This window comes from Cyanistes caeruleus, chromosome 13 (genome assembly GCF_971803275.1).
Source record: "Cyanistes caeruleus chromosome 13, bCyaCae1.hap1.1, whole genome shotgun sequence".
NCBI classification, from domain to species: domain Eukaryota; kingdom Metazoa; phylum Chordata; class Aves; order Passeriformes; family Paridae; genus Cyanistes; species Cyanistes caeruleus.
In genome coordinates this window covers 14,918,114-14,933,752 of record NC_141713.1, presented here as the reverse complement: position 1 = coordinate 14,933,752, position 15,639 = coordinate 14,918,114, and the positions used below count along the sequence as shown (strand labels likewise).

General features: G+C 37.6%; 1 protein-coding gene across 11 annotated transcripts in view; it reads right to left on the bottom strand.

Moving 5' to 3' along the window:
• Positions 1-15,639, bottom strand: part of ENTREP2 (endosomal transmembrane epsin interactor 2) — a 95,912-nt gene that overhangs the window by 77,607 nt on the left and 2,666 nt on the right. The window contains exon 1 of one of the 11 annotated variants that reach the window (XM_086849126.1): positions 8,119-8,140. The exons of the other annotated variants lie outside the window; for them this stretch is intronic. The gene's annotated coding sequence lies outside the window, so the exon portion shown is untranslated. Of the gene's footprint in view, positions 1-8,118; positions 8,141-15,639 lie in introns of those variants that run through there. 11 annotated transcript variants of the gene reach the window in all.

The window sequence follows — 15,639 nt, the reverse complement described above, 5'->3', positions numbered from 1 at the left end:
GTGCTTTTAACAGTAAAGAAATCCTGAGCTCTAGGGAAGCCTTCATACTGAGCATTTTAGTGAGCCAGTCTGTGCAGGACACCACACTGCTTTCCTAGAACTCACTGTCAGTATCTGGAAACTAAAGCTGTGGTTTTTATAGTGTATTTAGTGATTAACAGCGAGGCAGCAAACTGTCTTTCTGTATGCTGTTATGGCTTGTCATTTTTGAGCTATGAAATCCATCTCCACCTTATACATGAAATCACTAACATATCAAACCTTGATATTAGTTGGAATATAGTCCTAGCCTAGAATTTTCAAAGCAGAGGCGGTAAATAAGATTCAATACTGAAAGGAAATCACAGTAATTAATACTTCTAAACTACTCAAAATTTGAATCTTCATTTTTCATTCTCCTGAAAGTGACAAACTATATCCATTTATAATTTTACAATACCACTTACCTGTCAGTAAAAGGCTATAATTTGTTCTCTGTTGCACACCAAATACCTTTAAAATCAAAGCAGAAGACTTTTAACTAGAAAACAATTAAATATTCAAAGAAATTTTCTGCTATAGCTCGAGTCAAACATGACTTGAGTTGTATAGTGCTGGATTCCACTTTATAAATCCTTTTAGCAGTGTTATATAAACATAACAGAAAGTAATTTTCCCCCAAGTATTTTACAGAATTCCTCTGAGGAACAATAAGAGAGAGAACAGAAGCAGAAAACACGTGCAAGTAGTAATAACTGGCAGATTTACAAACATGAAACATCCTACATACTTATTAAAAAATCATTTCAATGACAGCTATTACACCTACTACCAAAAGCAGTTCTAATGAACCAGAGGCTGTCAGATTATTACAGAGTGGCAAGAGGATCATATAACTAAACCAGAAAGACAAAACTGGCTGAAGCCAAAGAAGGACGTGTAAAGCTTGTTCTAGCAACACAAAGTCCCAGGATTTGTCCATTTGCTATCAGGAAAGCTCCTGCCATGAAAAATTCTCCAATCTGCTCCACAGAAAATACCTTTTGGGTTTTTTAAAAAATGGTAGTTATGACCAGTTATTCACTACTTATAAAAGTCCCAGTGTATGAATGCAAATCAGAATTACTAAAAAATCCTTCAACTAGGCATGGCCCATTGAAACACACAGCACCATAAAGTGGCACCAAACCCACCCAAGTCTCCAGCTATCACCTAAGAGTTTCTACCCCTCAAAAAGCCTGTGATGTGGGATTAGCACAGGGAGCATGTGCAGTTTACCAAAACAAGGTGTTTGTAACAACAGTGTCTACACCCACAGGCAGTGCAGGCCAACAGGAACTGAGCTGCCGAGGGAACAGATGCTGTTGGGAAGCTGACATCCACACCATCCACGGTTCTGGAGTATTTCTTTGGCAAGGTCTGTTTTGGTTGGGTGTTGTGGGGGTTTGTTTGTTTGTGGCTTTTGCTTGCTTGTTTAATTTTGTTTTGTTGTTGTTTTTTTTTGTAGTAGAGTGTGGGGGTTTGGTTTGGTTTTTTGTTAGTAGTTGGGGGGCATTCAGGTTGTTTTGTTGAGCCTTTAGAAACAAGCTCTAGCTCTAGTCTGAGCCCATGGATTTAAATGCCCTTCCAGAGCCAGACAGCATTAGAGATGCACACTTCCAGTTTAGTGTTATCCAGTCTGCAAGCTCAGAGTGCTCCAGAAGATGAATCAAAGACCAGTGTATAATTCATTCTGAAAGTGCACAACTGGGCCCATACAGTTGTGTGGAGACGTGCTGAGATAACCATCCACACATGACCTGAGGTTGGGAGACAGGCTGCTACCACAACCAACCTAAGAACCTGAAAAAATGAAAAGCAAGTATTTCAAACAGGAAATTAAAAAATGTTTGCAAATGAGGATGCTCTAACATTGCTGAAAAGTAACAAACTCAAGAGTAGTAAGGTATTAATACTTCATTACATAAGGGGCCCTAACTGTCAGAAAATAGGAAAACTGCAGAAAAGGACTTGTGGATTAGTTTAACCAGGAACAAAAATATAAATAAGAAAGTGACAGAGGAACACAGGGACACAGCATCTGGGAACAAATTAGCAGGAGTGTCATACATACAGATTGCACAGTGTCCGTTCTGCTGCAATAAGCACTGGCAAAGAATCTCAGCAAGAATGCTCTGCCCAGCTTGCCCACTTTTCATAAAAAATACCCAACTACTAAGAGAATCTAGGTCAGAAATAAAGATGCAAAGAGATTCAGAAAACTACTTATAAGTGAAGTTAGAAAGTTCTGTATGCTTTACCCAGGCTAAAGAACAGTGGCATTTTTCTGGTAGGTAAAAAAACTCAGCAAATGAATAGCAACAAAATCACTTGTCCTTGTGCCCACCATATATGCATATTAAAAATATCAGAAGCTTAACCTGCAGAAAAAAATTTACATTCCATATTAGGACATATAGAGTTAATGTATGAGATTCGTAGTAGCACAGAAGTAGTTAAGTGCTGGAAGATGTAATAAAGGTTAGAGAGTTTCCTTTATTACCTAGCTTTAGGAACATCTAAACCAACACTCAGCTGAAGATGCTGATGTTTATAGATGGATCTCACAGTGAAAACAGAGTAGATGAGCTGTTCAGACCCATGCCAGGTGCACGTTTCTATTATTTTATGATTTCTGTAAAAAAGTACATTACTGATATTTTATTTTTAGTGTGTGCATACATATAAACACAGAATCAGAATATGTTTGTAATACTAATTTATCTTCTAATTTACTTATATTAAAAATGTGCATATATTTATTGGACATTAGTATTTATTAAGAGAACATCATAATTCTCAGAGAGCACAGTTTACCACTCCTTTGGTACATTTGGGCAGCTTTTCTTGTGCACTTACAGTGAATTGGAAGCAAGGAAGGTTTCTGTGTACTCTCCATCACCAAGTATCTCACTTGGGGATTTAGTTATTACCATGCCCTTCCTAAATCTTATATCAATGCCTACAGTTAAAACTTCTGAGACTCCCAAATTCTTTATCAAACAATTTAATGGTGAAATCCAGCCTAGGTCTACAAGTTAAAACACAACTGTCAATTAATCTCTAAATATAGAAAGACTATTAAAGGACCAGCTGGCATTTTAAAATGATGAAAGCCAACACTGTTCTTTGGCACCAGCACTAGCTGATGTTGCTAAGCTACTGCTGCTGCCCAGTTAGTTACACACGATCAGGTATTAAATTCTTGCAGGCCACTAGGCTGCAGAAAGAGAAAACAAAAAAACCAAACCAAAACCCCAAACAAAAAAAGAGGAGCAAAACCCACTCAAAACGTAGTCTTACACCAGTAAAACTCATGAGTCAAATCCTGAGTCTATGAAGTGCAATATAGCTTGTGCCCCTGACAAAATGATAAACTGAGAAAAACAATCAGCCTTTGGTGATATTTTAGAATCCATGTCGTCTTTACTTGCCCTGTTAATTTACTTCAACCTCCTTTTGCTATATCACAGCTATGTTTTTATTGTTTTGCTATAATGTAGATAAGTTTTTGTTATATACCTACACTTTGATGAGTAAATTTTTACTTTTGTGAAATAAAATTCTTCATAAGAATCAGAAGGATATTCTGCTTCTGTGGGTCAACACAGGCAAATGGAAAAAACTGTCAGAAATGACAATCATTTATCTGGCAGTTAATTAGAGCCTATGAAGATAATGTTATTTAGTATGTGATCACTGTTCAAAAAATTTCTTATGAATTTCTTATAGTAGCAGCCTTTTCCTAATTCTTTCATCACTGATCACACTTGTTATTTGCAGCTTTCAAATCCAAACCTGCACTTACTCTTAGGCAGCCCAGCCAGCCCAAGTAGCACCATTATACTATTTAACAAACTTGGAGAAGACTCCAAATACTTTCCTAACCACAAACATCATCTCCACAGTGTTTTCCCCAGCTTGATTCCATTTTTATTGAGGACGTTACATTTACACCCTTAGCAAATCCATGTCATTTAGAAGTCAGCCTTTCACCTGTGTTGGTGCAGGAGGAGATAATTCTACTGGTAGAAGACAATTTTGACCACTAAATAATCCTGCCCTTTCCATCATACACTGTAAGCACTAACTTTATGACTGTGCTGTTTCTTCCCTTCCTCAGACAATTCAACTAGGAGGAACATTATTAAGATCAATTACAAATGTAATGCTTTGTAACTTAAGGGGATTTTTTGGTGGGTTTTGATTGTTTCCCTATGGAGAATGTATAAGCAGTTAATAAACCACACAGAATCATATTTAACCATTTTTTTGCTTTCAGTCAAGAATCAACTGGATTCTGCAAACTTTCCTTTGATCAATACTTTCTACTCAGGAGCTAAATGAGAGAGAGCAGAGGAAGAGATCCCAGGCCTACAGAACACGGCAGAAAGCCAGGCAGTGTTTAATTTACTGATGGGAGGGACACGCGGTAGCTGCATTCAAGCACAAAGGTTTTTGTGAGCTGGGAACCAAGGCAACCTGACAAAAGCACCATGGCACAGCTCCCAGCTGCTCAATACAGGAATTGGAGACCTTCACTTACACAGACAGAAAGGTCACTGTCAAAACTGTGATATCATTACCTCATCAAGCAAAATGATTTTCTGGCTCTCACTTTTTTTCTCCTGAATAACTGACCTCAATTTTGTAGGAAAACAAACAAACAAACAAACCCCTACAGGCAGTACATCCTTGAAAGATCAGCTGCCAGCTTATGCTGTTCTAGTTTGTTTCAACACCATATTATGAAATCCCTACAATAGATTTTAAAAAACCCAACTCGAACAACAAAACATAAAATCCCAGCAACCAAAAAAAAAAAAAAAAAGGACAAAAAAAATCCCCACTAAGCAAAAAAAATCCCCCAACAAATTAACAAAAAACCAAACCAACAACAAAAAGTATATATCTGTGCAGAATTTCCATTAATATTTTAGAGGGTTACTTCTCTATGTTTAGGGGGTTATAAACTGTGAATCTATACCTTGACTAATGCTACTATTACAATCTTAGATTTCTAGGAAACATTCCTTAAAGCCTTACTACAGACCACTGGGTCAGTGAAATGACAGAATTCATTGTCTCTGCAACATGCTCCAGTTATTTCTTAAAAACATTGGTAGGTTAAATGTTAAAAAAAGTTCTAATTTCTCAGGCAAAGAAGGGCAAGAACTATTCATCACTATTATGTTTATTAGAGTTCCCTCAGTGTGTTTGTACAACCTTGTTATCCAATGGTAGGGCATATTTAGAGCTTACTGAAGTAACAGATCATCACTTGTCAGATGTGGAAACACAGAGGGAACAGATAGCACATTTCTTAAGAAAGTTCTTTGGGGCTTGAGGAGGTGTGAATCTTGTCTGAGAACACACTACTTGCTTATTCTCGTCTTCCCACTCCTCAAGCATTTCAAGTGGCAACTGGGGAAGTAAACATTTCTCCCAGTTAAATGACCAAGGTATTCTTCAGCAGACACCAAATGCATTGATTTTTGATACATTTTATTGCCTTACACTGGCATTAGAGGTAGAAATCCAGTAAACCACACTCCAGCCAACTATAACTTCACTAACTGAAATAGCTATATGAGCTATCTTTTCCATGCTAGAGAAACCACCTTCTTTAATATACAAGCCTACCTTTTCTTTCTCAAGCTATTCACTGGCAATTTCATCGGAAAAGAAAGGAGTTCTTTTTTGCAGATCTGTTTGTAAAATTATAATTTCTCATCTTCTTCAGGATGATCTCTTCAGAAAGTATTTTTTACTTCATCCAAAGTATCATTATATGTATTTATACCATTAAACCTCTGATTTCCACAAGAGTCTACTGATTAATGTAATCACTGTGCATTATTGTTAATCCACAGGCTTCTTGTGGGCTTCTAACAAATATAATTACACTGACTGTTGAATTTTCTGCTTTCAGAAAACAGAACACTTCACAAAGCCTCATATTATTTTTAAGTATAAGCTTTCCACATCCTATTCACCTTTGGCACGTTCGGTGCCGTAAGTCAGAGCTCCACATCCATCAGCTTTGTTCCGTGCTGCTGAGCTCCAGTGAGGCAGGATTTGAGATAATTCCCCCAGAGCCCATCTCTGGCTGCTACTGCAGGGTGCCAAGGGAGCAGGGGCAGGGCTGGACACGGCTGTGCTGGCCCGTGGGGCTGTGGGACACCTCTGCAGCAGCTGACCGCTCCCGAGATGTTCCCTCACACTCCTGGCTCACAGGTGGAACTTCCTGGCCAACTGGCTGAAACAGATCAGTTTCAGTGCTGCATTCTCTAATGTTTTACCCAAAACCAAAACAAGCTACAAAAAAGCTGTTCCTTACATTGGTCTCGTTCACCTTCTCGAACTCTACACAAGATTTACATCAATAACAGCTAAAGTGTCTAAAACACTGACTCCTGAGGCACTTAGGCTGGAGACAAAGAAGGTCTAAAATTTTTGATGTTATATGGTTAACAGACAGACACAAGACACCAGAAGCATTTTTAGACCTTTCTGAATCCAGGAAATATTGTTTAAAATATTGATCTAATTTCTAAACAATCTAGTTTTCAAGAATTTGGGCTATAGCTCATTACTAGAGCATTCAATTTGGTATCAGATTCTTTTTCTTGATTAAGTCAAATACAGCAGTTCCAAGGAAATATATTGTTTGGGGACTCCCATACAGTTCCAAAATATAATATACCTAACTATAAACAAAAAAAAATCCAATTGATTTCTATTTTCCATGAGCTCTAAATGTTAGTGCATATAAAATTACTTTTCCATGGATAAAATTCTTCACAGATCTATCTTGTTTCATTGATGTTATACAAATCAAATCAGACACCGATGATGGAAAGAATCCCAAAGTAACTAACATCCAAAATAAAAAAAAAAATTAAAAAATTGGTTGTTGCAGAAATATTCAAGATTGAAAAGTAACTGTAACTCTCAAATTGACTCCTTTTCCCCCATTATTTCTTATCTTCTCAATTTTTTCAAAATAGGTTAATTAACAAGATAATTACTTCTATAGTTAGGAACCAAAACAGCTGATTGAGGCAAAACCTCAAGCTAACCCCAAACAATTCATACTGGAAGGCAAGTTTTTAAACCGTCAGGACACAAAAAGGAACTAACAAGTGGAAAGACATTACAATTTGCCTAATAATGAATTCTAGTCCCACAAGCAAAAAGGGCATTGCTGCAGGGTCAGAAGTAGAAAATAGTTTTGCTTCCTTCTGCCTTCGTGCCTATTACTTTAGGCTGACAAACCAATGATGGGTATGATTGAACTCTTCAGACAATCCTCACCTAGGACTGACAGGTGCTGTCACTGGGGACCACTCTTCCTAATAGCTGGTTTGATACTCGGCCTTTCAGACACTTGATTCACAGGAAGGTTAGTGAAGGAAGATGAGCACATGGTCTCTGGTGGACACCAAATGGCATCAGATACTGCTCTGATATTGGTTATCCTTACCATCTAGTACAACACTTTATTGTTTGTACTGTCATTATTGCTTTTACAGTAAAGGTTCTTCTCCACTCAAAAGGCAAATATTACATACCAAGAGAAATGAGTCTGTCAAATCACAGTGTGAGTATTTGAAAAGCTCAAAGGAAAAGCTGCATTGAAGATTTAAGCTACTTAGGTAGGAAACAAAATGTTTACTGAATTAACATGAACTTCAAAAACAGAGAGCACTGTTTTAGTATTGTTGCTAGTTACTATTTATTGTGATATTTCACAGGATCTCAAAGTATGGTCTGACTGTGAAGCTTTATTCCGAATTTCACATGGAATGAAGGAAAACTTTTAAGGGACAAAAAGAACTAATTTTAAATTATTATAAATTCCTTAACCCCAGAACAATCTAAGTCACATAAGAATAGGCAGGACAAGAGGTGTACCTGTCAGGAGCTCCTCAACAAAGCTAATGTCTCCTCTTGTATCAGAACAAATGTGAAGAATTGGTTATGTTATACATTAAATCTGACTCCTACCTACCATAACATGACTTCTGTCCTTCTGAGAGGAAAACCATTGCTGGTTTATGGGTAAAAGGCAACATGGATGAGTTGTTAACATCTTACCCGAAGTGTGCAGCGTTATCAGGCAGACAAAGTGCACCTGCCACCCCATCTGTCCTGCCCTCGCTATTCTCCCTGGTTCCATGCAGCAGGTTCTGCAGTAGAAGTGGCAGAGATGCATCAGAGAAATCATGTGGTGCAGATGTAAGGGAGTCCTGCAATTACAGACACAATGATAATGTGTCTCAAGGGCATGAGCCATTATCCTACATGTATCTTCCTTCCCTACCCCCCCACTCCAGTGGTGTTTTGTGGCTTGCTTTGTTCTGAACTTTGAACATGAAAACTTACTTATTTTGAACATGAAAATCATTTATAACGCTCTGATATATCTAAATAAATCTCCATTCCCTAAGTCAACATTTTTCAAGTATCCTTTATAGTCAAGTACTTGTGACAAACTCAGAAATATTCTTTTTTTGATCCTCCCTTTTACTCTTTATGTATAATGAAAATTTATTTCACATGAAAACTCAATTATTTTTAAAACCACTGCAAAATGAAAACACAAATCTAGCACCTCTTGAATTAACATTGTTTTTGAAAAGCAGTTTTCAAGGCAGAAAGGACTACAACAACATCCATTTGGTTTATTCCCATTTGCAACAGACACAGTAACTTTTAAGATACAAATCATGTCTGTGTAGGCAAGCAAGAGGAAGCTCATCTGTTCTTCATCTAAAGATCCCACACTTTCATTAGGAGTTTTCTAAATGCATTTTTTACTTTCAGCTCACAAACATAAAAACCGAAATTTGACAAAAGAATGAGTAAGTTGTCTTACAACCCCCCAGAAAATTTCTGTTTAAGTAGGAGCATGTAAAGAGTCAAGTCTATAGTTTGATACTCTGGGTGACCTGAGACACATTAAACAGACTGAGCTCCCTTTACATCAACACAAACACAGGACAGGAGCCTTTGCAGTGGAGAGTGTAATTTTTTTTTAGCCATACATTTCACAAGTTTTCAAAAGGTTTTGTATTTAGCCTCCAGAAAGATAAAATTTGTTTGAATTGCAGCTACTTTCAAGATATGAAAAAACTTCTTTCTACCAATGTTATTTTCAGAATGACATAGCAGTGTCACACATGTTCACAGCACCAAAGTTCCTGATGATTGTTTAGAGTCAGAACTTGAAAACCTCTTATTTTAGTAGCATTATTCAACAAATGCTTTCATTGCTTTAACAAAGGAAAACCATTGAGTTTAACTGTTCTGATAGAATCACACTCACTAGAATGCATAATAGTGAGATAATGACTTGTGTTTATTATTGATAAATTATGCTGTCCCTTGGCTCTTTACATTGAATGCTCAATGCTTGTTTGGTTTGTTGTTTTTGGTTTTTTTTTTAACTAGAGAGTAATCTTAATTTCTTTAGCAGACAATTTTTCACATATGAAAAAAAGTTTCTTCTCTGGAGAGAGTGAATACAAAAGTGACAGCATAAAGCTACATGTTTATTATCTCTCAGTGCCTCTGGATTAAGTGTGTTCAGTTTAAAACCACCTGTTTTCATCTTGCCTGGCACTGAAGGCTTATCTAAAATCTTCAGATTAATCCATGCTCTTTCCCGGTAAAACAGGAGCAAAAAAAAAATCAAAAAAAATCTCATAAGTACATTATACCCCACACATGAAAATAATTCTGCTGAGACTGACTCTTTGTAAGTGAGAGAAATAACAAACCTGTATAGTTATCAGACAGAACATTATTTCCTGGTTCTGCAGAACAGAAGTTACCCATGATAATGGCTTCTAGAAAGGAGGAAAGTCTACACACAAAACTCAAAGCAAGTTTGCAAAGTAGGGTAACTCCTGTTTTGTAAATTAGGCCCAAAAGTTTAAAACTGTGCTGCTGTTTCAACTATCCATGTTTAAATCAAGCTGCTATAAAGATCAGAAATCCAAGAGTTAAATTCAGTTTGCCTTCTTTAAGCAAAATATACATATTCTTCAAAGTGCTTACATTTTCTTATTTTTATCAGAATATAAAGTAATAAAATCAAGCAAGTCTAATTTTTTAGAATATTGTGAAATAATTCCTTTGTTGTTTCTTAATCACAATCAATTGGACAACAAAGTCTCATTATAAGTGATGCAGCAGTAATTCAAGTAAGTATTTCTCATTTACTGCAAATTAGCTCAGAAGTACTCCACCTACTCAAGGCCCTTAAAAGTAACACACCAAGCACTGGCATCTGCTCCTCAGAACTGGCTATTTTAATCTGCAGACCTGCATCAAATTACCAGTCTAGATGTAACCAGGATGGAGGAAAATTCTGCCCAGCACAAAGCATTTCCAGTAATTTGTAGGGAGTTCACATCCTCTGCACAATACAGGAGCTTTCAGATTGGCCTTACAGGTTTTACCTGGATTACCAAAGAGCAAATAGAACTTGAGCAAATAGAACATGAGCAAATCTGTTTGCAAAAAAATCTGGTGTTGGGAGCATCCACACCATGCACTCAATGGATGAGTGATTATTCAGACTATTCTGGTCTGGCCCAGAGACTTCATTTCTCCCAGAAGTCAGATTCCACTTACTGTGTTCTTGCAGCTCATCTTTTGGCTTCATTTTATCCCCCAGGAATTGAGTCTGTGTGCTCTGAGAACGCTCCCTGGTGTGCAGGAAGAGTGAGTGGGAGCAGACACATGACCAGAGCTAGAACACTGATATGGCTACATCCACAGGCCACCAAAAATAACAATGATGAAATTGGGGCAGGACTGAAGTCCCAAAAAGCACAAGCAAGAACTTTTGAAGGAATTATCAACATAGTGTCCTTACAAAGAGATTGTAGCTTCTGTTCATGGCGTAGACAACAGTGAATCTGTGACTCTGCAAAGGTGGAAGACAAAGCTTTAGGGCATTTTGATCTTAAAAGGTTGTCTGCATGTAAGCTAGGATGCTCTGAATGTATAAATATTCCTCAATTATAAATTCCCTAGGTTTGTCACATTTGCATAACACTCCTTTAAAGCAATGTGGTTGCTCCCAAAGAGATGAGGTAATGACCACACCACCTGCTCCTAGAAGAGTAGCTTTCTCTAAATACACCACTGAAATCATTATATTCCTGTAAGTTACATATTTTCAGACAGTTCACACCTTACATAGTCCCATTATCTCTTCTGCCCTTGGATCCCAGAAGGCACAGGAGTGAGCAGAAAAATGAATTGTGAAAGAATAGCTAATTAAACATGATAATTCACAACTCATTCCTTTAGTAAGTCACAACATACAGCTAAAATGAAGGTGTAATAAGTTCAGCAGCTGCAAATAACTAGATTATTTGCCTTAGAAATTCCCACTTCCACCAAGGTACTTACCTCTGTCCAAGTTTCTCACTAGATTTTGCCCTCACAGCTAGTTCTCATAAGTTCCTGAGAAGTACTTGCTGTCTTTTACAGGAAATGCTCCTACATGTCCAGCATAAAAAAATGGTTGGAAAAGACAACCAGCATCCAGGAGAAATATTTCATTCCTAAAGAGACAAACATACACCAGTCTTTCTGCTACAGACAAAACCAAAAATAAACCCACAACAAACTAACTAAAAACTGTATGCTAACAACAGTAAGAGACTTACTCAAAATAATATTTTTATTCTGCAATCTGGATGCCTACAAAAAAAAAAGACTTCAGAATACAGGTCAATTATAATAACATGGGTTAATAAAAATGGTGCTATTTCTTCTCTACAGACTGGACACCTGCTGCTTCTTATCATAATTATCTTTGCTGTCTTCCACTACTCCTTCCTGTAACACAGGAAGTTTTTTAATTAAATTGCTCTAAAGGCTAAGGCAACAGAATATATAGCTCAGAAGCAATAAAAGCTGATGTGCCTCATAAAACAAATAATGTTTCTGTCCATGGGTCTGCTATTCTCTAGTGCATTGGAGATAAAAAGACCACAAGGTTGTACTTAGCCCCAAATCCTCAGGAAATTACAAGCAGTTATTTTACCATCCAAAGTTCAAAGAATTAAAAGGAACACTGTCACCTTTCTAATTGTTCCTCTGTCCAGCTGTCTGATTTGCTATGATTCCATCAAGATATGGAAACAACATTTTCACCCATGAATGCCCTGTCTGACCACAGGCTCCATAAAGCACAGAGGATGCACCCAAGGCTTCTCAGTTCTTATGTTCTATGATGTGTATGACCTCTTCTTGTGCACCAGTGCCACAGGTTTTAACTGGCATCTTTTAACAGCCTCACGGGTTTCCTGGGTTGGATGCTTTCAGGTTTTTGTCTGTCACACAATATTGCCAGGATGTAAAAACCAGGAATGCAAATAAAATTAGTAAAGATCCATCATCTAGACAAGACGCATTGCAATCCTCATGCATTTTATGAGGGTGAGAAGCAAGCCTGTGCAGGTGACCTTGGCATTTTTTTACCAATACGGTATACCAGCAACACACATCCCTAGCAGGCTTCCTGAGACACCAAGTTCCAAACAGTTGACTTCCTTCCACAGACTGCTCACATTTCAAAGCCCTGACAAACTTGCAAAGGAAAGGAAAGATGTGCCTGAAGAGTTAGCAAATCCAAAAGGAAGTCAGAAAAAAAGCAGGGATGGTAGTTAACAAAGGATACAGCAGGAGACAGTAACAGACAATGTCTCAGAGAATCAGAGTGAATGTAATTCTTCTGCAAGCACACGTAACTGAAGGTTCCACTATTTGTAACTAAAATTGTGACTGTATCTTGTAATTCATAACTGAGGAGTTAAGAGCGATCAGTCAAATGTGATAGTACTACTTTCTCAAATGTATCATCCCATTGAGCAGCTTTTATTTTGTGACTATCACACTGGCAAAATCCTAGCATGACTTATTAGCCAGCCTGTGAAGAGGCAAAAGATTACCAAGTCACCTGTAGGATTTTTGAAGCGATCCATTTCCTGGTGTTCTAAATTACTTCAAATTGAAGCAAGGAACATCAAAGTAACTGTGCTAGTGTGTGGATACATCATCTTTCAGGAATGACATAAGATCTTCAAGAGCCACATAGAGAAATCAGTTTCATTTGCTCCCTGGGCCTGACTATTTGATAATCTGCATTAGAGGTTTGGTAAGTCTCCCGAAACTTTTTCTGTGTGGAAATTTACCTACCCAACTCCCAAACCAGCAATACAAGCTCCTCCAAAAGAAGCCTGAAAGTGAATATTTAGAGATATAGAACATTGTCTGAACCAGCAGTCAACTTCACAGGATAACAAAATGTCCATAATAAACTAATCATCATGGCTGTGAGTCCACATTTGAAATCTGCTATTAGAACAATCCTCTGCAGAGAAGGGATCTGGTCACATACCCTCACCAAAACAGTGCTTCCTCCAAGAAAGTTGTAGGCTCAGCTCTCAGGCTGTGTGTATTAACCAGGAGTGCTCAACCAAGCAGCCCCTCCCATGGCTTCTCATATTCTCAGAGGGTCTCTAGAGCTCTCATAGGGAACACTCAGAACTACACTGGACATTCTGAAAAACTATCTGATAACCATAGAGTTAGAGTTTCACTTATAACTACAGCAGGTGGACAAGAAAGCTGTCCTTTGAGTCCTACACAGGAAATTATCATCTCCAAGACAAATAAATAAATGTGTTACAGGTTGTCCCAGTTCAGTGAACTTGTAACACACAACAGGAGCAGTAAGGTCACTTTCTCTCTAGGAGCTTTGCTTTGCTTTCACAGTCACACTGCTGGCAAACTAAAGTTCCTTGCCCCAAGCTACAGCTATCACTCTATTCCTCCTGTCTATCCACAGGCAATAAAGGAAAATACCAAAAGAGGACAGAACAGAGGAAAGGAGGAAGGGAAAGAACCCAAAACCTTTAGCTGTAATGGAGAAGAAGGAAAAACCACAATTGCTAACAAATCATTTTTATTGTCATCTCCCCTTCACCTCCACAATGATTCTGTATAGGAACATGCCAGGACAACCTGCTACATGTGAGGAAAAGCCATGGTCACAGACAAGTAGAAGTTTTCGAAAGTTAACTCCATTAAGCATCACCTGAGGTTTTTAAATCTATCTTGAACAATACCATAGAAGAATACAGAAAATACTCTTACATTCAGCTTTTTCAGTTACTAACACAGACAAGTGTATAACATATTTCCCATTTTCCATAAAAGTTGTGTTTGAGTTCACGCCAACAGTCTCCCTATACATCTGTTTCCTTTTTCAAAGGACACAAAAAAGCACGTATGTCATGAACCTTGAAAACATTCTACTTAAAGACGCTTTTGAGCCGGAACTGATCTCCTCTGATCATGGGATATGGATGAAAAAAGGCAAAACTGAGAAGAAACTTAATAGAAAGGAAAGGCAGCACAAGATCTTCCAGCAACACACTTCTACACAAGAGCACAACGACTGTCAAGTAACTATACATAAAAAAGAAGATAGACAAACACACAACATGTACATGCTAAGATTTCTAATGCCAGAGTAATTTTAGAAGCCTGGGTAATCTTATTATTTAATTTACTATTTTATTAATACTTCACTCTACTAGAGAGAACTCTGGTCTCTAACTAAGCCTGGTAATTTTATTAAATTGCTGGCATCAAGATGGGGGGCAGCAGGATAAATATCTTTCTGCAAACTTGTAAATAATTTCATGAAAGACTTCACAAAGCAAGTTTTCCTTTGCAGCCACACAACCACAGCTCCATCAGCCTGTGGTTTGCTACTGTCCCAACACTGGCAGGAGCAATGAACATCAGGCACACTGAGCAGAAGCATTTCCTTCCATCTGGGTATGTACAGAACCAACACACTACAAACTGGTGTAGGGTTTGCATTCTAAAGGGCAAAGGGAGTATAAATATTTTCTCATATTCAAGTGACTATGGACCTACAGGAGAGACAAATGACCTTGTCACTGCTTACACTTTCAGTGAGCTACCAGAACAGCCTTATTTTGAGACCTAACCTTCCATGATTAAAAGGAGGCTAGTACTCTGTTCTTGATGTCCTTAACAGGATCAAAGACACTTATGCTCATCTCCCTTATATGAAAAAATATTTTTTTACCCACTTGAGAGAATGTGAAGAAGAAACAACCATTTTCTCAGGAAACTGCAATGGGAACAAGCTGCCAAGCATTTTAGCACACAGATTGCAAGGCCTTGCCAATGACTGCTGCCTATGCAGAGAATTAACTAGTACCTGCTTATTTAAACCTCAAATTTCCTTCTGCTCAGTGTGAGGTTGAGTCTGAATAATTACCTCAAAAATTTCTTAAAACAAAATATATGAAGATACTTTTTATCTTCCTAATATGATGCTATGAAAGATAAACTGTTTAAGGTATGGGATAAGCTTATATTAAATAAGCTCTGAACGCTTCAAAGTTTTATGGAAATTATAGTGCCTTGTTCTTTAAATAAGCTCTAACTTATATAGTCACTTGATTAGATTTCAAAAACAAAGTGAGAAATCAGAACCTTTCCTTGCATTTGATTACAGAACTTTCTGTGAGTCTAATATGTAGCATGATCTAT